Source organism: Lonchura striata, chromosome 1 (assembly GCF_050655825.1).
Source record: "Lonchura striata isolate lonStrDom1 chromosome 1, ASM5065582v1, whole genome shotgun sequence".
NCBI lineage: Eukaryota > Metazoa > Chordata > Aves > Passeriformes > Estrildidae > Lonchura > Lonchura striata.
In genome coordinates this window covers 48,484,818-48,506,833 of record NC_140703.1, presented here as the reverse complement: position 1 = coordinate 48,506,833, position 22,016 = coordinate 48,484,818, and the positions used below count along the sequence as shown (strand labels likewise).

General features: G+C 32.9%; 1 long non-coding RNA gene across 1 annotated transcript; it reads right to left on the bottom strand.

The window, feature by feature from the left end:
* Positions 1 to 4,375: 4,375 nt before the first annotated feature.
* LOC146768660 (uncharacterized) lies at positions 4,376 to 21,544 on the bottom strand. Its single transcript, XR_014954200.1, has 3 exons — positions 10,262 to 21,544; positions 6,168 to 6,225; positions 4,376 to 6,056 (listed from the first exon to the last, which is right to left on the bottom strand). It is a non-coding gene; the product is annotated as an uncharacterized LOC146768660 (long non-coding RNA).
* Between the last annotated feature and the right edge of the window lie 472 nt (positions 21,545 to 22,016).

Sequence of the window (22,016 nt, the reverse complement as noted above, 5' to 3'; positions counted from 1 at the left end):
GGATCTAATACACTTACTAGTTTAGTCACATCAATTCTTAAAAAAGAGGTAGGTACAGACATTTTTGAGAACTTAATAAAATAAATAGCAATATTTTTGCTAATATACTTTAAATTTATTTTTATGTATTTATATGAATATTTTGATATTTGTTATGTATTCATTATTTATTACTTATATTTATTCATTATTTATTATGATATTATGATTTTTATTTATACAGACTGCATTTAGTGTAGACACAATTCTTTTTTCCTGGGGAAAAAATTCTTTATTTGCAAAACTGCCTTTTAAGCAACTGTCCATTATATTCTGAAAGTGCGTAGGTTACCAGCATACTTTATTTAGGTGTCTATTTTGGTTACAGTTGATGAATGAACTAAACTAGATGTATACTCATTTTGAAAAGACTTAAACTTCTTCTGCTTCTTCCTTATCTCTTTTCATTCCCATTTCAATTTATAGTATCTTTTTGACATTTTCACACTTAACTCTCCCTTGTGTTATAGCACCATTGCTATTTTATTCATTTTAGACACACTTTAGCTGCTGATATGAAAATCCTTCAAGCAGGCTTCTCTGCCCATCACTTCAATACTGCAAGAACAATTATTTCATCACCTTTATATAATGATAATTTTACATTGAATGAATAGTAAAGTCTATTTTCAGTTAAATATTTTCTCAACTTTTAAAATCAGTTAAAAACAAGGAAATTCTTTTGACACTGGAGACTGATGTAGGACTGCAGCACATGGGACGTGTAAGTCACTGGTAATTCTTTCACAAACCTCTATTATTTATATGATAGTTTCCCATAGGGACAGAGAAATCATAAAATGAGTCCTCAAAAAGCTCACAATCAATGAAATCATGGCTTCAGTAAGGTTTATTAAAGAATGCAATTATATACACAAATTGCAAAAAGAATGTTGTTGGAGAGGATAGATCAGCAGAGCTCGCTACAGGATGTAAAACACAGTTTCACAATTTTGGATGACCACATCATAGAGTAATAGGCTAAAACCAGAAAGAGAGTTTCACAGACACATGTAATTGTGGTCCTTAATGAAGTCTTCCAAATTCATAAAGTTGTATGTCATAAACTGCAGGAAAATTAGAATTTTCTCATCTGTTTCAAGGTCTACTATTTGACCGAATTAACTTAAGAATTTAACACTTTGTATCAGTGTTATAATCCCATATACAGTTTATATTCTATAGAATAAAAGCATGAAACCTAAGCCATTTAATTCACCTATTCAGCTGTTTTCAAAAATGCATTATGTTTTCTTACATTACATTGATTTGTACTGCATATTTAACTCAAAAAAATCTGCAAAAGTATACATAAGGTTCTCAGCTGCCTCTGTACAAACTTGTTTTGATTTCAATAATCTGTTAAATACAGCCTGTAAAAGTTAAAGTGCACAAAATGTTTATAGACATGCCAGACAACACGAAACAGTCAAGATTTACAGATTTAAGTTTCTCAGATGGTATTATTGTGGCAACACAGTGTTTATAGAAATACAGATTTTTTATTATATCACATTAAAAATTAAGTTCTTTAATAGGTACAATTTATGAATGTTTAAATTAAAATGCATTTTTTTCTTGCATTGTACTGCAAGCTAAGTGTCCTTATAAAGATTTCTTTGTTTCTTATCCTGAATTAAAGTTTATATCAATAAAATTTTTATTTATTATGACAAAGAGCCTTTTGCCTACACTATTATATATTGGCATCTTTGTTACAGAATCAACCCCCAACAATTCAATGAAGAACAACAAAAAAAAAAAAAACCCTAAAAAAACAAACACAAAGAAAACCAAACCCCTTAATCAGACAATACAGTCAAGATGTAAAAATCAGACAATCATGGAAAATACCAAAATAAATAATGAATTATCTTTCTTTAGCATTTACATTTTCTGTTTCTCACCTCCTCCTCCAGTCCTTCATCATTGTTTACATGAAAACTACATTTGGAGCAGGTTGCCCATAGAGATTTTTCTAAGTGTTCTTAGAGGTCTTCAAAATCAGGCTCAATGCAAATCTGAGCAACTGCTTCTGACCTCAGAGCTGCTCCTGCTTGAGCAGGATCTTTGAGTATAGACTTCCTAAAGTCCCTTTCCATCTGACTGATTCTGTGGTTCCAGAGTTCTATAATTCTATCAATCCATTAATCCCTCAGTCTCATGGTGCCTGTGGTGACAATTTGAAGGAGTATATGTTTTGAAACTCTCCTCCCTTTCTCCAAGCCCTTTCACTTACCATTCTCTCAGTAAGGGAGGACTTGAACAGTCCCTCATAAAATAGTGTCAAGATGTAGAATTTAATATCAGGGATTTGCCCAGACCTAACATTTTGAGGGGTAAACTGAAACCTACATCTCATTTCTAGATACGTTGTCTTTCCAGGTAAGCAGTTCTGCAGCTATGGAAGCCTGTGCACAGAAGGATAATTTATACAGTCAGACTATTAGAAATTCTACTTCTGTGTCGCTTTCTAGAATTTTTGAGGTTTTTTCCCTGTGTATCATTTTAGCAGTTTTCACTTGAAATAGAAAAGGAAAACATAAGACATGATCCCAGTTTGCAAAGGATATAGTGAAAACCAAACTGTCTATGTTTTTATTATGCTAGCACCCACCAGGAGTCAAACTGTGAAGTTATTGGCTCAGTACCTCTAATTTGCTTATCCACCATAGAAGCTTGAACACAACTTTTGCCAAAATTTCAGTAATTCCAGATTGCTGGACAGCTGTCAATACACAAGGTACCTTTAGATAACACTGCAGGTAGACCAGTGGGAGATTATTTACTTGAAGTTAATGTCTTGCCAAAGTTCAATTATAACTCTTGGGGGTACTTGGAGAGCATCTTCTATCTCTCACTTTGCTAAACTAAGGCACTGTGAGTTTATTAGCTGAATGCCTTAAGCTGTCCGTGTCAAGGGCAGTTTTTTTTGTGAAGATTCTCAATAAGCATCAATCATTTTAGATTTTAATAGTTTAGTCCATCTAGTATTCACAGTTTCTGTCAAGGGAGAGCCCTGTTATGACACTGGCAGAGCTGGCAGAGCTTAGTGCACTTTCTGACTTCCCAGTTGCTATTTTGAGGCATGTGCACTTCATTAGCTTTTGATCAAACAAGCATTTTTCTTTCCAAGAAAGTTGATTATGCACAGTGTATTGTTCTTGATTTTGAAGGGATAATGCTGGCTTTGATTCTGCCAGCTGTTCCTTCCCTCTCATATGGAGATAGGAGGGATTTCCATGGAGACAAAGAATGCATGCTTTTGCAGAACTATTATAACCATACAATTTGTATGGTTTCATACACAAACTTTTTCAGATATTTTGAAATCTGTTGGTTTTTTGTTTTGTTTTGTTTTTTTTTTTTTTTTCCCAGAAAATATATTTTGGTCATATTCAAGCTTTAATGAAATAGAATTATTTCTTGTCTAATGCATTCATTTGGTTCTGAGAGGAAGTCAATTAAATAAAATCAACTTTTTTACTTTCATTATTAAAATTGTCATTAATGATTTTTTTCCCCCTTCATATACCTGTTAGATTTGAGAGAGAAACAAGATGTAAGCTAGGGCAAAATAAAACAAGGAGCTCTGGCCAGATTTCTTGCTAGATGCTACACTGAAGAGCTGTTTGTGAGGACCCAATCTTTTAAAAGTCACTGAACCTGGTTGCTGAGCTGCTAAGAACAATATCAGTGCTGGTCTGCTGATCCTCATCTACAGCTTATCTGACTCATGCCATGACACAGACCCATGTGTGAAACTGATAGTTCAGTCCCTCCATTTTTACAGGCTGATGCTCAGTTAAAATTGGCTGTCTTTATGCTAATTTGTCTTGCATAGGATAATGAACTTCATGCTGAGAGACAAGGAAATGTGCCAGGAATATTAAAAGCTATAGAGAATTCATGTTTAAAACAAACAGGTTAAAAGCCATGAGCATGAAGCAATCTGCTGAGTTGTTTTGAATACCCTCACTTAAAGGTTACAGACAGGGGTTTTAAAAAAAACAAGAATAAAATGCTAGTGGAAAAAACTCTTCTATATATTTATTTGATGCCAAGGTGAAGATTAAGGACGTTACTTTTCAGAATAATAATATTTAACCAGATGCTGAAGAAAGAGATAAAACATATATATCTTAAGCTAGTTCTAAGCATTTGCATGTATAAACATATATTAACATTTTTAAATAGCAAACTATTTCCTACTTCTTCATTTGATAACTGACATCCTTGGGTGTAGCTATAAGCAAGCATGAACAATTCAATTATACAGAACTCTACTCTCAGAGTTTATCCAAATTCTTCTACATGGCCTCAAGTTCACTTAATGTGATCATAATTCATTTCTGCTTGAAGTTGGATTTTCCTCTGGTACTCTGCTCAAAGACAGAGTTGAAGTCTATCTTTGATTATAGGAACACATAAATTCATGCTGTAGCTTTCCCAAAGCTCTTACATGACCAGTCTTCCTTCCTGAATATTTTAAATACACTTATTTGAAAGTGTATTTCCAGAACTCTCCTGAAACTGAACCCTGTCCTAAATTGTTTATGCTTTCTTTCAGAATTTAGAAGTTCTTGCTTCTCTAGTACTAAAGCATAATCTCTCCATAATGCCTCACTGTAATAAATTTAAGTACATTAAAATTACGCACTGCTTAGGTAAGATATGAGTCAAAAAGCAAATATCAAAAATGCTGTTTAAATTTTTTTTTCTGCTTTTTATTCTTTTATTGATTTTATTTGTTTATCTCACTTTATCTCTTTAATTACCCAGGAAGAAAGAACGACTTCAGGTGTCCTTTAAGGAAGAAAATCAAAAGTTTTGATATATTTCCAGTCTCTTACCTTCTGAAATAGAAAACAAGCCAGTATTGACTATTACCCTGTAAAGCATCAGCACAAGGTATGTGTATCCAAAGTCATAAAGTGTCTTTCTTAACTTTTAAGAGATGCACCTTTTCCTTAAATGAAGACTATTTTATATCTGAGTTCACTAATTTCCAACTGACTATAATTTAAATACCATATTCTGTCAGTTTTACAATATATCAATGTAAAAGAGCATTTCTGCAAAAAATGAAATTACTTTTTTGCAGTCTGAAAATTGAAAAACGTTTGCTATAGGAGAAGCCTGCAGCACATGGAAAATACTTTTGAATTATGTAATAATATATTTTGCAATATGTTTATTAGTATTTTATTCCAACTGCCTTAACAAATAAAAACCCCCAATTTTATAATATTTTGGCATTTTTCCTTTTGTTTTATGGGGTCAGTTAATCGTTCAGAAAGGTTCATCTGCACTTATTTGAAGTAAACATCTTTTACTGTTCTTGCTGATATAGTTTAACCTTCTCTCCTCAAGTATACAGTAAAGGCTGAATGAATCAGTCAATGCAGGTGTAAAAAAGTCGAACACAATACATTTGCAGAACTGCATTTCATTTAAAATAATCTTACTACCTGGCTATAATTTGTCAATTCATCAATCTGTTGACATTGAAATTAAAAGACAGTAATATTCTTCCTATAACATTTTTGAAAAGAAGTTGCCCTCATCTTTATGGATGACCTTGTCTTTAAGGACCTCTTTTATGGAAGACCTTATCTTCAGACACAAATTATCTGGAAAATATCTTCTTTCCTCCTTTCTTTCATAGACTGAGAAGTTAAAAACAACGTGAATGACCTGGGAGCAGTTAATTGCCTGTCAATCACCTAAACCTAAATGGCAGTGCTTAAAGCTTAGAAAAACCAAAGTAACAATAGGAACAAAAAATCTCAAGGACTGTATTTTAATAAAGTAGAATAAATCATAATATTGAAGGGGGGAAAAGTTACAATGTACCATGAATAATATATTAGAAAAATAAAAATCCAAATCTTTCCTATGCTTTTATGACAAAGGAAGATAAATAGGGAGTTGATCAGTTTGTTGGTTGGTTGGCTTAGCAGTTTGCTTAAGGCTAAAGAGAAACAATGAGCTTGACTCCTGCATGACAGTGTTACCTGCAAATTCAGAGAAAAATGGGCAGGATGAGAAAAAGCCACTCAGATCCAGCTGTGTGTGTCACACCCTACATTAATATACAATTAATGTGTGTGAGAATTTAGACTTACCTTGACTGTGATTTCAGACTGCCAAAGCATCCACGAAAACCAATCTTTGCATCTACCACTTGAAGAAAAAAGAAAAATCCAGGTATAATTTTTGTGCTGTTCATAACTGAAGCAACAAAGTGACATCAAGTATTTTGAACAAATGAAGCTGTTTGTCCCAGAATAGGATAAATCAATGAAGACTTAGTCATTCAATGTGAAATATACTAGATCTGATAGACCTTAAATTTGAATTAATATGTTTTGGAAAGGAGATATGATGGATAAATTGTCAACACAGATAATTTCATGTCTTCAAAGAAAAATAGATGCAAAGCTGCAAAACTTATTTGGTTTGGTTTCAGTTTTTTTCTTTTGTTTGTTTATTTGTTTTTATTTGGTTTGCATTGCCTATTTTTGTAATCTTGTTTTAGTTTGGTTTTGGTTTTTTGTCTTTTTTTTTTTAAATCACTGATTCCCAGATCTGTCAAGAAGAATTAGTAGAACTAATTATTATGTGAATCCTGTTAGAAGGGAAAAAAACAGTACTTTTAGAAGAGAGATAATCCTGGCTAAATATTATGGAAGCTAAGGAAGATGGCTCTGTTTGAGTGAAATAGAAAACTTTAGCTCTGAGAGCGGTCATTAACTGTGAGAAGGGCCAGATATAGAAGACAACCTGGATCAAAGGAGAAAAAAAAATATTAAAAGCTGTAGAGTTTGCTTATTCAAACCATTATTTTATTTCGTAGCTATCAGTCTCTTGTATTTTTTACTATTTCAGCTACACCACCTTCAGAGAGGGAAAAAATACAGATACGTCTACATATCTGTAGATACGTAGACAGTAAGTATAGTAATTTTTTCTGTCACACAAGGTGTGACTGGCTCTCCAAGTTATTAACAAATGTGAATTACAAATAATCTTTATAAATGAGTCTGTATCTAAATCAATAGAGATAATGGGAACTAAACTGGCATATATATTACTTCTTTATATATGTATTGTTTCTTTAAAGATTTTTTTCTCAAAATTATTAGATTAAGACCACAAAAACCGTATGTCTTGTATGTCCTGGTTTTGGCTGGACAGATAGAGTTTGGGACAGAGTTCATTTTCTTTCTATTAGCTGGTACAAACAGTGTTGTGTTTTGGATTGAGGATGAAAATAGTGTTGATTATACACTGATGCAGTTTTTGCTAAGCTATGTTTATTCCAAGTCAAAGACTTTTCAGTTTCTCATGCTCTACCAATGAGAACATGCAGAAGAATCCAGGGGGGACAGGACAGCAGAGTCAAACTGGCCAAAGGGATATTTCATACCACGGAAGGGCATGTTCAGTTCATAAATAGGTGAAGTTGGCCAGAAGAGGCTGATCACTGTCAGGGACAGGCATGGCAAGAGTGGGTGGTGAGTAACTGTACAGTATATCACTGTGTTTTTCTTTTTTTTTTTTTTTTCCCTTGGGTTTTATTTGTCTCTAGTTTTCTTGTCTCCATTTACTTGCCATTTGTTGTGGTACTTGTAGTAGTAGTAGATGACTTCATGTCAATTGCTGAACTGTTCTTAACACATGCATTTTACGTTTTTCCTGTTCTCCTCCCCATTCTATCATGAGGGGTGGGGAATGGCAGAGTAAATAAGAAATTTTAAGAATGAGTGCTTAAAAATTTTGAGTTCATACATATTTTTAAATTTTATTTTACAGTATGAATTTTATTTCTTTAGATCATAACTGTCTAATTTAATACCATTTTATGTAAAAATAAAAACCAAAAAAATATAATTGATCTAAGTATATTCTTAATACCCTATTTCAAAATAAATTTTCCAACATAAAAATTGTTTATGCCCAACTATATTCCTGATCTTCAAAAGTATGAAAATTTAAGGTCATTTGCCAATAGAAGTAATAAAACCCCAACAAATTCTCACATTATGATTGGTACTCATTTACTCAGTGACACTCACTCTGGAAGAAAACAGAAAATGCTCTCTCATTTAATTTTTTTTGTGTGAATTAAATTCTCACCATTAAAATAAAATCCATTTAAGATGCAAAAAACAATTTATCTGAATTTATCAAGGATTTTATGTAAAATGTAAAGTATTGGAAACTATTATATGTAAACTGTGAAGGTACAAGAGAGCTGAAAAGGACTTTTGATAAGGATGTGCAGTGACAAGACCAAGGAGGGATGGCTTTAAATGGAAAAGCAGTCAGTCTAAATTGAATTCTAGGCAAAAATCTTTTACTGAGAGGATGATGAGGCACTGGAATAGGTTTCCCAGAGAAGTAATGGATGCTCCATCCTTGAAATAGTTTAATACCAGGTTGGGTGGTGCAACCTGGTCCAGTGGAACTTGTTCCAACCCATAGTATGGGGAGATAGAACCAACTATCTTTTAAGATCACTTCCTGCCCTAAACATTTTATGATTCTATGGTTCCACAGTACTAAGTAAAGATGTAGGGGGTCTGGCAAGAATCAGAGAAGAGCCACAAAGACCACTTAAGAATTTAGAAGCCTGGCATAAGAAAGGCTGAGGGACTTGGGGTGTTTTCCACCCTGACAAAAGAAGGCTAAAGTAAGACCTTGGCATGATCTTCCAGTATTTAAAGGGTAGCTGCAAAGGGGAAGAAGACTCCCTTTTTTACAAGGAGTCACATGGAAAAGATGAGGAATGATGGGTACAAATTAGTTCTGGGTGGATTGTGATTAGACACAAGAGGACAATTCTTCAAAAGATAAATTACCCATTGGAATAATCTCCCCTGGAAAGTGATTGTTCCCCAGAATCTGACACTTTACAGATTCAGCTGGAGAGGGTATTAGGCCATCCTTTCTAGTGCTTTTGCCATAAAAAGGTTGGACTAGATGACCTTTGATGTCTCCTTCCAACCCAGAATGTTCTTTGATTCTGAGATATTGTGATTAAGTGCCAAAGTTGGATACATTTGCTGGGAAACTTAAGTTGTATATTAACTACCTAGGAACACCAAAGTGAATCTATCTATAAATTTTAAGAGTAGGAATTACTGCAAACTGACATTGCAATTTCTCAAGCAAGTTTTTAAATAAAAATCAACCAACCAACTTAAAACCAAAAAAATAACCCCCACTACCCCTTCAAACAAACAAACAAACTAAATAAACCACACCCAAACAAACACCAAAGAAATCCACCAGAACCCCCCAAACAAACACTTTAACTTTTCCATAATTCTGTGATGTTCACAATATTTCTTAAGACTTTTATGTAAATCCTTTAAGGTGGTTCTAAACGGAAGCTTTTGGAAAAGTTAAGACCATTTGGCTTAAGTAGAGAAGATAAGTACATTAGTGCCCCTGTTGGATATTGTCGTTCAGAAATAAAGGGATCTCAATTTCCTGTAACTAAAGAGATCAACCTGTGCTGAAGCATGAAAACATTGCTTGAATGACAGCATCCACAGAATGGCATAATGAGATTTAGCTTTACAATTCTAATGTTTCATCTCCATTTTCTAAAGTGTTCCTGTACTGTCAAGTTCTCACTGTCTAATGAGAAATAAAATTGTTTTATGTAGTGATTTTAGGAACAAACCACTGCAAAGTATATTTTAAAAATAGGAAATTAATCCTGAGATAATTTGGCAGTGAAGAATTACATATGGCTAATCACTGATTTTCTTTGCTTATGTCTCAAAAGATTAGAATTCACTGTAGTTATTAGTCAGCAGGAGTAAAGGTGCCAGGATATAATTCTTTATTTTGATGGATATTGCTTACTTTTATAGTCATTATTCTGAAATTCTCTAAGATAGAAAATATCCTCTTCTACTAATCACAGTGCAAAGATGGAAATGTTTCCAGTGATTATCCAAGTAGAAGTAGGCATTAACTATTGGAATGGTAATATTCAAATTAAAGGATCAAATATGAATTCTTGATCACTCCTATTATTTAGCATGATTTTTCTCTGTATTTCTTTTAACGCAGATAGTCTTGAATTTTGTTTCTGATATTAAGATGCTTGCATACATTACTATATTGAATTTTATGCCTATTTATGTTCATACAAGTCGCACTCAGGTTTGAGATCTGCATGTATTAATTTATATATGCTTACCTGCAAGATCATATAAAAGGAAAAAGGTGAAAGGTCTTCACGGTCTTAGTTTCCTCATGAAATTACACCTAAAAATAAACTATTGCTTTGTAAAATTTCATAAAATAGAAAATTTTAGAAATTACAATAAGTTCATATATACAGAGAAATACACTCATTCTGACCATTTTTTATCAGTTTCAGACCCAGTAAAATCTAGTGCACATATCAATGCTAACTATTTATCTTTTCAGTGACTCATTTGCACTTCTGAACTTTTGAAAAGGCAAAAATTTTTATTTCAAAGACAAATTTAACTGTAGTCATATTTGACCTATCTTGACCAATCTTTCATAACTCTTCCAGGACTAATAATTTGGTCACAGAGAACAGTTTCAAAATACATTTGAGCTGGAGCTATCAAAAAAATATCAAAATTTTATTAAAAACTGTATATCAGACAAATTTCTATGGTTCTCCTTCTATTGAATCAGTTGTTTAGCCAAAGGGAAAAAAGTTGCTATTTTCTTGTTTTCTAAAATACTCTTAGATTTTTAGCTTTCTAGCCTTCCCTCTACAGCAATCTAAATAAGGTAAAACAAAAAACTAAGTAATCCAAGGTAATGTGTATCTTTCACTCACTCACTATGTTAATCTTACTCTATATGAACTGTCATAGAATTCCAATTCTCCATATCCAGCTTAAATCTAAAAAGAGGATGCCTGTCATGATTCTTTTCTCAGAATAATTTGTATTTCATATCCATAGAGGTTCAATGAATGCTGCTGTAATTCTCACAGGAGTTTGGCACACTAAGAGCAAATAACTATGGCTAATTGCAGCACAGGCAGTTGACTGATCCCGGTCTTCATTGGTGTCTGATCTGAGACCAGATCTGATTCAGTATGCGCTCATTTTCTAACAGTTGTTTTATTCCTTATCCTGACCCAATTGTGTATTGAATGGTTTGGGAAGCAGTTTCATTCCAATATTTCAAATAATTCCTTCTGTGTCTGAAAAGAAAGCATTCTTAGATTCTTTTCCACTTACTTAATTCATACTGTTTTCACCTTTCTTTTTTTCACAGAATTTTAGACCTCTAAGACACCCTGCTGTGTTTAGAACTGGTGCAGTAACAAGGAAGTGATTTCTGCTACAAAGAGGCCTAATTTGCTTGCAGAAGGAAAGATATGCTATCAGTTATATTGTTCTGCCTCACATTACTAAAATCTCTATGGTCCATGATTTTTACTTATAAATTGCTTCTCAGTATAGTTTTATCAGTGCTAAATAGAACACTGCTACATGATTCCCATAGTGTTCAAATTGGCAATAGGGCAATTTTTCCTTACCTTTTCATCCATCTCTTAATTTCATGATTCCTTAAACACTTTCTGGTCCATAACTGTTGATTGAATGTATTCTATTAAACTCACAATACATTCCTTGAGATAGTGTAATAGTAATAGCTGCTATTTTCAAATTTCATGTATTTGTGTGGCCTTAAAAATCTTGTGGAGGGAGGAGACATCCCTTTCAATTGGATGTTAAGCCTGTAAAGAACCCCTGTGTAGTAAATTTCTACCCTCTTCCACCAGAGAATGATCATATGTTCAGATGGAAATACATACCCAAGTGCTCCATGTTCATAGACTCTCTCAGAGGTCTGTTTAGGATTTCTGCTTTTCAAGCAATAGTCTTTTATCAGATATTTTAGATGTGCTTTGAAACCAGAATTACTCTGCTCAAGATAGATTATTTTGATGGTGAAATGAAAATATTAGGAAATGCATTACAGTAATTAGCTTTGGGTGTATCGTGTCTAAATCTAAAGTCTAAGACATAAAAAATACTTATCTCTATTTCTACATATTATAAACATCCATTAAAAAGATTCAGAAGTAATTCTATTCCAGGTTCCATCCTTTTTTTTTTATTTGCTGCAGCATTAGGAAACAACCTAATAATTTAGTAGTAAAAATAAGAGGAATAAGAATATTTTATTTTGTGAAGGATGCAAATGACATGTGTAGAACTCATCACATATGAAAATCAATAGCCACATTTCCATACCCAGCCTATAGTCTTGATAAAATAAAAGTAACTGAATGTAACAACATGTTAAAAATTCATGCATTTGTCCACTTGTTGGGATTTGTTTATCTGTCTGTTTTCCTACTAAAATGAAAAGGCAAATTATACAGTTTTACATACTTCTAAATTTCAAAGAACCTGTTCCAAAAAAAAAAAAAAATTCCACAATATGCACATCCAGTCTCGCTGAGGCTTTTAATATGAAGAAAGTTTAAATATTTCCTTCCTTATCTGTCCTAGTTTAAATTTAGTGATCCATCTCCATTTTTACATGCTGAATGATCTATGATTTTGTAGTATAACAACATCAACATCAATAGCAATGCCTGTTCCTAAGGCTTCAAGGATATTGGCACATCAAATGGTTATGTAATCTTTAAAAATGGAAGGAATCTATCATAATAAGTTGTGTGAAACAGAAGTGTCTTCTGGATTTACTTTATAAAGATAGAGTTTAACTTTCTGCTTATTTTGAAAATTTATTTTAAGATAAACCTAACTCTAAATGTTATCAGATCATACAAATGAAAAGTATTTTAAGATTTTCACAAAAAAGGCAGCACTGTGTAAGAGAAGTCAAACTTCTATTTAGTATTTTTTTGATGAAAGAGAATTCTTAACAGCACATGAGTTTGACAATCCTTTTGTAATTTTTAATATTCTGATAATTCAGAGAAATATCTATTTCCTGTGAAATCCTATCACAGAGATAATGTGTCCCTGCATGCCCAATTCAGATGTTTTACTCTCTTAAAATTAATTTCTTTCTGAAAGAGTATAACAAAAGAAAATCTGTCAAATTAAAAATCAGAAGCTACAATCTCTCTATATCTTTATAATATTGATAATAATGCCCTCAATTATTGGCATAAAAAAAAATTGATGAATTGTTCTGTTTCTTAAAATTTATTCTGCCTAATTAATATCACAGGGCTTATTTTGTAAAGTCCCCTTGACAGTTTTCCCTATGTTCCTTAGTAAGAATCATGATACTGTTGTATGCAAAAGTTGTGTAAAAATTCATTGGAATATAAATGGCTATAAATCGGTGTTGGAAAAATTAAAAAGTGTGCAGCTTTTAAGTCAAAGCATGTAACCTAATTTTAAATCACTCAGTATCATTAAAATCATTTACTCTGTACTTTCATCAAACTGATATAACAGTTTGATACACCAGAAGAATAATTTCCCCTCCATGTAGAATATACCTTCCACTTAATCTTCTTCTTGCCACTTGTCACTTCCTTGGCAGCATTGGTTTTCATTCCACTCTTCCTTGCCAGTGGATTGATTATATTTATACACTAGGCAACTGATTATTTTCTTCAGGTGAGAGAGTGATCATCAGCTCCAGTGTGCTTGAATTAACTCCTTGCTTGTGCTACCTTTTACATAAATCCTGTTTTTTCTGCACAGTATCCATACTAACTTAAAATATTAGGCTATTGAAAGTATACATTAATATGTATATAATTATGCATTTTTATGTATAATGTTTGCTTTGATCCTTTTTGCATGATTTTAGTGCTCAAACTCCTTATATAACTATTTCTTGCAATTGTGCCTTAACACTACTTAAATCTTCTAAAGGGATCTTCAGAAGCAAGAGAAGCCTGGGTAACAAACAAAAATAATTGTTGGTTAGTAGGCAGTGTATGTTTCCCAGTCTCAGTTCAAGCTTTAAAGGAGTGACATACTTCAGAGGATTTTCTTTTCCTTGAAAATCACTTTAGTTGTGCCAGAGGATTCTTTGGAGAACTTCCACTATAACACAACTCTTGCAGAACTCAATTATAATGTATTAATGAGGGAGGTCAGCACAGTTATTTAGACAAAACAACAGATAAGAAATATGAAAATATTCATAGTCTAAAACTGATTTTTAGTTTTTATGATTAAAAAAAATAAAAACAGCTTTCCTTATATTAAAAAAAAAAAAGAACAAAAAAACGCAACAAACCCAAAAACCAAAGTAATGGCTTGCTAGAGCATTTATTTTCAAACAATATTAATCAAATGCACTGCAATTCAATGATGTCAATGGGGTTTTTAACTTTACAATGTATGTGGCAATTTACAGCTATAGAGATATATTTAGTTGTTAAATTCTGGAAGACTCATTTAAGTGTGGGGGGAGAAAGTTCTCTTGTGTGTGTGTGTGTGTGTAGTACATAGAGAAAAAAAAATGTTACCACTGATTCCCTAGGAGATGAAATCTAGTAATGGTTTTATAGTCAGAAAGGGAAATATAGACAAGTGTCTCACAACAACTTAAAATAACTTGTCAAATTAGTTGGGCAAGTTTCTTCCAATAAATTGAATTAATGAAATGAAAAGGCTTTTTAAAATGCTGCAAAAATTCTTTAATCAGCAATGAAAATCAGGTTTTTTTCTTGATCAAAAATGAATGGAGTATGGCTTACTTTGAAACCTTCAGTAAAGATTTTTAATTTGAATCTTTATTTCTCCAAAGTAAGCCATTTGACTAATGTATTTAAGCATTTTTTCTAGCCTTCTGTTTTGTACCAATACAATTTTTTTTATTAACTGGTTATAAAACAGCAACACAATTAGTCTGGTTTTATTTTGTTTTGTTTGTTTTCCTATGCATTCTAATTCTATCTTCTTTGCAGACTTTTATTTCCTGCTAAGAAAAAAAAGTAGAAAGAACAATTTTTTTCAGTGCAAAATGTATGTCTGTTCAATGTGAGGAAGCACTCTGTCGAAGAGAGTGGTATCTGTACCCTTCCATTAGTGGCTTTAGGAAATGAATAGGTATATAAACCAAATCACAAAAATTAAGAAATCTCACACTACGGAAGTTTCATGATAAATATAGAGGCTAAAATGACAGCCACGAAGTTATAAAATATTAGGACAAAAAAATCTTCAGAATGTCTTTGACAGACTGCCCTGTAACAGTGATTTTTGTCATAATGCACATTTTTCTGAGGAGATATTAGCACTTGCAGGTGTTTGAGATTTCCTAAGGGAATCATAGTTTACAGTTTGGTTTGTTATCAACACTGCGTTGTCAAGGGACATATGCTTCTGTGCCTTATTATTCTGCTAAACTGCATGACTTTCAGCAAAAAACTGGAAACAAGAAAGTAGCTTTGGCCATTAGCTCCTGAGAAATAGACAGCTGTCAGAAGGCTTTACTTCCTGCAGAGCAAGATGATTTCAATGAAGCAAACCATGGTAATCCTCACTTTAGCAGAATGTATTGCAAGCCATGTTTTTCTTCATATGGCATTGTCCAGTCACAGAAAGTAGCAGATGTTAAGAGAATCACAGTCTGTTGCCTGTTCTATTTTTTACAGCTGTGAGGAGACTGTAACAAAATATGCAAGAAAAAAAATAATCTGTTTCAGTTCTAGCTATGTCAAAACTGTCCAAGAAACAAACTTTATTCATTATGGTTGACAAGACCCATCTTTTACAGTGCAAAGTAACAATTATTAATCATTATAAATAATTAATAATATGTGCTATTACCTTCTTAGTATATCACAATTTAAGCTGCCAGGTACATTAGTAGACTGAATGAGTGGTGTGAGAGGTTGTGTTGTTGGGTTTTTTTCTTTTCAATGACATTGTGAGAAGCTCACTAGAGATAATTTCACTGCTTTTTTTTATTTTGTTGTTGTTGTTGTTCATCAAACTGTGTTGATCAATCAAACATCTGATTTACCAGAATGCATACTCTAAAGCATGCCTGGTATTCTTTTGTGTTTTTCTCCCAGATACATCAACCTGTTGTTTGCTTGAGGTAATTTTTTTGTTTGGTTGGATTTTTTTGAGGTGCAGTGGGAGGGGGGTGTGGAGGTTTTTTTTTTCCCCAAGTATATTGAATGAACTCAATTTGTTAACAAGATAGTTATGTTACATAGAAATGGTCCAACAAGCCCAAAACAAATCAATAATTTGTTTTCTGTTTGTGAGTGACACAAATGAGTCATCTTGAGCTATGTTCTCACATTTGACTGAGTTTCTAAATGAGAGAACAGTAAAGCAAGGAACAGTTTCAGAGAAAGGCTGTTTTATAGATATTTAAAATGTTTATAAGTAAACAGTGTAACAAATTTCCATAGCTCAATTTTATTATTTTTGTTGATGAGTGAAAAATTAATTTAAGGCTCTCTAGTGACTCCAAAGAAGCAATGTTCAACTCCTTTGAGCTTTAATCAATTTTTATTTAAAGAGATAAATAACCATGCAAATGTCTTATGAGCTGGTATTCATTAAAACTGTAGACCAGCCTGATTAACAACAAATTCCAATTTTTAGATCAAGTACCACCTTGTGAAAGAAACCAAACAGCAAAAGAAGTATCTTTGGGTGCTATTTCACTTCATTGATTGTACCTTTATTCAAATAAATTAGTTAACATGCTCCAAAAGAATTATTCAGCTCAAAATATAACTATATATATTTTTAAAAGTAAGCAAATGAAGAAAGAGAGATATTGCCTATTTTTTTCATTTCATATTGCGGTAAAAAAAAAACCCCTTCCATGATTACCAGAACTCCAGTACTTGAATTGTAATTATATTCATAATGCATGGAAACTAATGTCTGCTACATCTCTGAGGTGAAGTAGTCTACCCCACTTCTGTGAAGAAAACATCTCAAGTATACCAGAGAAAGGTTTTAATCACTGAAGTTAGATATTGGAAACAGACATTAAAAGAATAAATATTTATAAATAGAAAGACATAAGCTCTTTTGGGTGGAGCAGAATACCAAACAAGGGCCTGTAAAGAAATTCTGTCCTGATACTGTGTCAAATTTTTCTACTTCCCTAGTCTTGCTGCCAACCACAGATTCCACCTGGCAACAAACTCTATTCAGTCTCCTTTGTGTACCTTCCAAAATAATTTTTCTCTTACTCTGCTGGGGATTTTAAATCCTCCTCCCTCTTAATTATTTGTTCTTTCCATCTCCTACTCTTTTCTAGCCTTGTAACTTCCTTTTTCATTTTCACTGCTTACTTTTTTTTCTTTTCTTTCTCCACTCAACTCCAGTAAAGCTCTTCCCCAGTGTTTTCCTCAATTGCTAGAAGGATAGCAACCCTTCTAGTAAGGGTTTGTGGGAGCCATGTGTGGCAGCCAAGACAGACCAATCAGGCAGAATTCCTCTCTGCTTTCAGCCTTTTACCAAAAGGAAAACACATAAAACTGTTGCATGTATAAAGGTGTGTGAGAATTTACAAAAGCTGTAATTTATTAGAGAAAAGAATAACATTCTTGACCTTCTAAACCACTGAAGAATGAAAAAGAAAGCCCTCATCTTGAAGTGGAAAGTGAAAAATAAATTCAAAACAAAAATCTAAGTCTAAAGCAAAAATTAGATTCAAATAAACAAAATATTTTCTTTATTTTTTAAAAAATTATTCAGTTTGATTCAATAATTTTTATTGCACTTATTTTGCCTAAGGCTTGTTGGCAGGAAGAAGTTACTAGAAAGTGTGTTATAATGTGCAATCAAATGCCTCTTGGATATTTGTTGTTACTTTTCACCCTATGAAAAATGTAATATAGATGTTGTTTCTTGTTTTATAGATTCACTTGTAATTAAGACTCTCTATGCAGGTGGTTACTGAAGAACTCTAAAACATTATCTTTTCACACCACAAATGTTTAGGATATGATTTAGTCTATTGTTTATCATATACCTTGAATATGAAAACCAAGGGTAGCAAATTAGTGGCTGCAAATGACATAAACATTTGCAATCTTTTAATTGAATTAAACACACCAGTGGATACTGTCCTGAAAACTGAGACTTTCCAAATAATTGGAAGAGCTTACATTAGACACATTATATTATCACTGCTTATAGCATAGGAAAATAATGCACAGTTAAATTTAGTAAAAGCACAGAAATTAAATACTTCACCTGAAAGAGGAAAGTATCAATGTATGTATTGATATGAAACAGATTTAACAAATTTAATAGTACATGTGACAGTGGCTTCACAAGGTTAAAGTCAATGTACACTTGATTATTTACTACATAGAGGACAGGTTTAGATAAAGCTGTCAAGGTGATTTTTTGTTGATTAAAGAGATTCAGAAAGCTTTTTAAGCTTCTCAGAAAGGAGTTTTGGTGTATCTGGACACAGATTTAATCAAGAGTTTCTGCCTAAAGGAGTACATATACACAATCAATTCTTTATCCAATTTAGCTTTCAAAGTTTAACATGTTAATCACTGACATCTCTTGGTGCAAGGAATTTCTTGGCCTCAAGAACAAATCTTCAGAGGCATCCTGACTCAAGGGGACATCCTGGCATGAAGTATGTCTGTGCAGGAGAGCTGAATGGGTTCTGAGCTGTCCACTACCAATGGAGAAAGATAATTGACTCATATTTGCATACTGATTGCAAATGTTACTTTCTTCCACACCTGACTTGAGATGGACATTGATCAGCACTGTGGTTAGCTGGATATTTTGCTCTAATTAGCCTTTGGCTAGTCTGTTATTATCTCTCTCCCCCAAATCCACCTTCAGTGACCACATGCATCCATTAGACAGACACTGTTGGTTGCCACTTCAGCAGAGTTACAGGAAATAAAATTCACAATATTTAAAATCTGCAACAATAGTCACAATATCTACCTAACAAAAATAATCAAAAAGAACACCTTCTCAAGACAGTAGTCACTAATATGAATTATGTATTGTTGAAGAAAAATGTGTTAAATGTCTGTTTGATTTTTGACACATTGAGGTCTCTAAACTTTAATGAAACATTTACAGTAAATAATAGAAATAAGCTTCCAGGCTTCATGAGTACTTCAGGTGACATCTACCTTTCTAAGAGTTTAAGTGGGATGTAAATTTTCCATGTGATTGTAAAAAATGAATATAAATCAATGTAAGCACCAACTCTATATATTACTTTTTACTGTTCCTTGTAGACCACAATAATTGAAATTTTAGTTGCTAAAGTAATTTCCAAAGACTCAGAAGTGTCTTCTATAAAAAATATTTTACTTCTGGAAGTGTTCAAGGCCGGGCTGGATGTCACCTTGGGCAACCCCTTCTAGTTGGATGGCATCTCTGCCTAGGTTGTGGGATATGGAACTAGATGATGTTTAAGGTCCTTTCCAATCCAAGCCTTTCTATGATTCTGTGATTCTTTAGCTTGAGTATTGTAGAGAGCATTCCCTATATGCTTTAAAATCAGTGAGACCAAGTTATTCCAATTTGTCCAAACACACAGAGATAATATTCCTGGCAAGAGTGCCTTCAATTGGGTAGTAGGAGCATGACATTGCATTAAGTCATCACAGTAGTAGAAGATATTCAGCTTTACATGTGAGAAATATCAGCTGTTTCTTTCTATGTATATCTGTGTGTACGTCAATTTTGTTAGCTAATAATCTCAATAATAAGGATAAAATAAAAATGAAGCAAAATAATAAGCAAAAGAAAACAATACTTTTTCTTCTATACAAACTTCTCTGTGTAATAACTTCCTAACATTCTTCAGGAGTGAAACCAGCAGGTGTCAGGCAGATAATACAAGGCTGTGAAACAAGGCTTAGACTCGCAGGGTGATTGACAAATAAGCCAGAGGCATTTGTAACTTATTTCGAAATAAAAAATATGTTAACATGGGATCCTGATGAATTTTATCAGACCATGCAGAGCCTTAACTCAGTCTGTGAATGGCAGAAAGATGCCATCAGTAGAGGACATTATTGTCATGTCATCCACACCTCATTTTCTTATTCAGTTGGAGTTTCATGCTCCTCCATCCTGCCTGTGGATAGCTGGTTTCTTTTTTGAGCTGGCCAGGAGGCTAGGTTTGTCATCCACAGGAATTACACTAAAATTTGAAGATATACTCTGATTTTATCAATAAACTCTGTGCACAAGGGAGTAGCACAGGGGTATTCACAGAAAATTTAACATTCCAGTCCACCCTCCTTTCTTCCTGGCAAAGGTTTTGTGGAACATAACATTAGTTCCTTGATACAGGCTCATAGCTCTGCAGTTCTCTTCTATCTATTTCTCAGTCACCTTTGTGGGAAGACACTAGGTCACAGACATAATTTTCTCACCCTTCTTTCTCCTTCCTCTGAAAGAAGCCAAAATAGGTAGGCCTCAATATCTTCCAATAAATAGGAGGGCTCAATAATGACTTTTTAAAAAGTGAATGATAATTAATTATTTTTTTTAAAACTCACTATCTGCTCCAGAAGTCCATTATTCATTAGCTACAACAAAAAATGCTCAGTTTAAGCAGAATTGTAATTGGTCAAAATTTCAGATTCTTTGTGAAGAATAAAGCAAATTAAGTATTTTGAGTTTTTGCTCCTGGTGTGCATAACAGGACTTCTTTTAGTATAGTCTAATTTTTTAACTTACAACTGCTAGAAACATTGCTGCAATTTCCATTGATGTTCTGTTTGAGCAACAAAAGTCAGTAATCTAGCCAACAGGGACGGGCTGATTAGATTTGTTGCACACTGATCAATCAAAGCTCTATCTTGATCTCACTGGCCTCCAGACACTGCTTTAGAAAGACCAGTCTTATGAAAAATATTTTGTTTTTCTTTTTCATTCTTTTCTAAATAAGCTCAACAACTTGTAAAAAATGAAAATGCTCTGCTTAACTCTATGTTTATCATCACACGAGAATATTGATTAAACACCGCACAAGTAAAGAGGAGCGGAAATACAGACAACTATAAATAAAGCAAAGCTTCAACCTAGAAATATTTATGTACTTGAAATTTAACTGAATATGAAAAAGACAGAAAGAAGTTGAGCAGGAAGACACAAATATGAGAATAAGCACAAAATGAAAGACAAGAAGAATCATGGAGAGTAAAATTAATATCTGAAAGAAAATTGGCTAATAAAAGTACAGTATTATGTAATTTCCTCTTCTTAAAGTGTTGTTTAAAGAGAAACTTTGGTACAAATACAATGTGGACACAAATAATAGTGTACCGTAATAGATAAATATCTCCTCTTCATAACAAAAAGCTGATTAAAGAACTGGTGAGCTGACAGAAGAACAGCTAGACTACAAAGTACATTCATGTCAAAACACCAATTAAAGATCCAAATAAAACTTTAATTCAACAGTGTGTTAGCTGGTTCAGAGGGATAGGTAATGATTAAAAAACCCAAACAAATGCACAAAAAAACCCAAACAAAACAAAACCTCACAAAACCCGAACAAACCAAAAAAAAAAAAAAAAAAAAAACCCACCCAAACCACAGAACTAAAAAGCTTTAAATAATCAAATAATTAGGTACTGTGGTGCAAGTATGATCAAGTAAACAGTATGTCTGATTATTAAATGCGAGAACTGTTTTTTTGGGAGCATGCAAGCTTAGTGTGACACAGGCATTAAAAATATGAGAAGATGCATGGATATATATGTCTATAGATATAGGTGATATAGATATAGATAGATTTAGATGTACATATAGATAGATATAGATTAGATATAGGTATAGAAAAAAATCAATTAATTTATCTTAAAAAAACCTCAAATGTCAAGGAAGCCACAAATACTAATTTTACCCTTTGGGATGGATTTTCTGTATCATAGGACAAAGATTAGCAAGACAGAAAGGCATAGAAATTATGAATTTACTAGTCTATAATACAAATTTCAGTGGAAATCTTATTGCTGATGTCACCCTATTAGA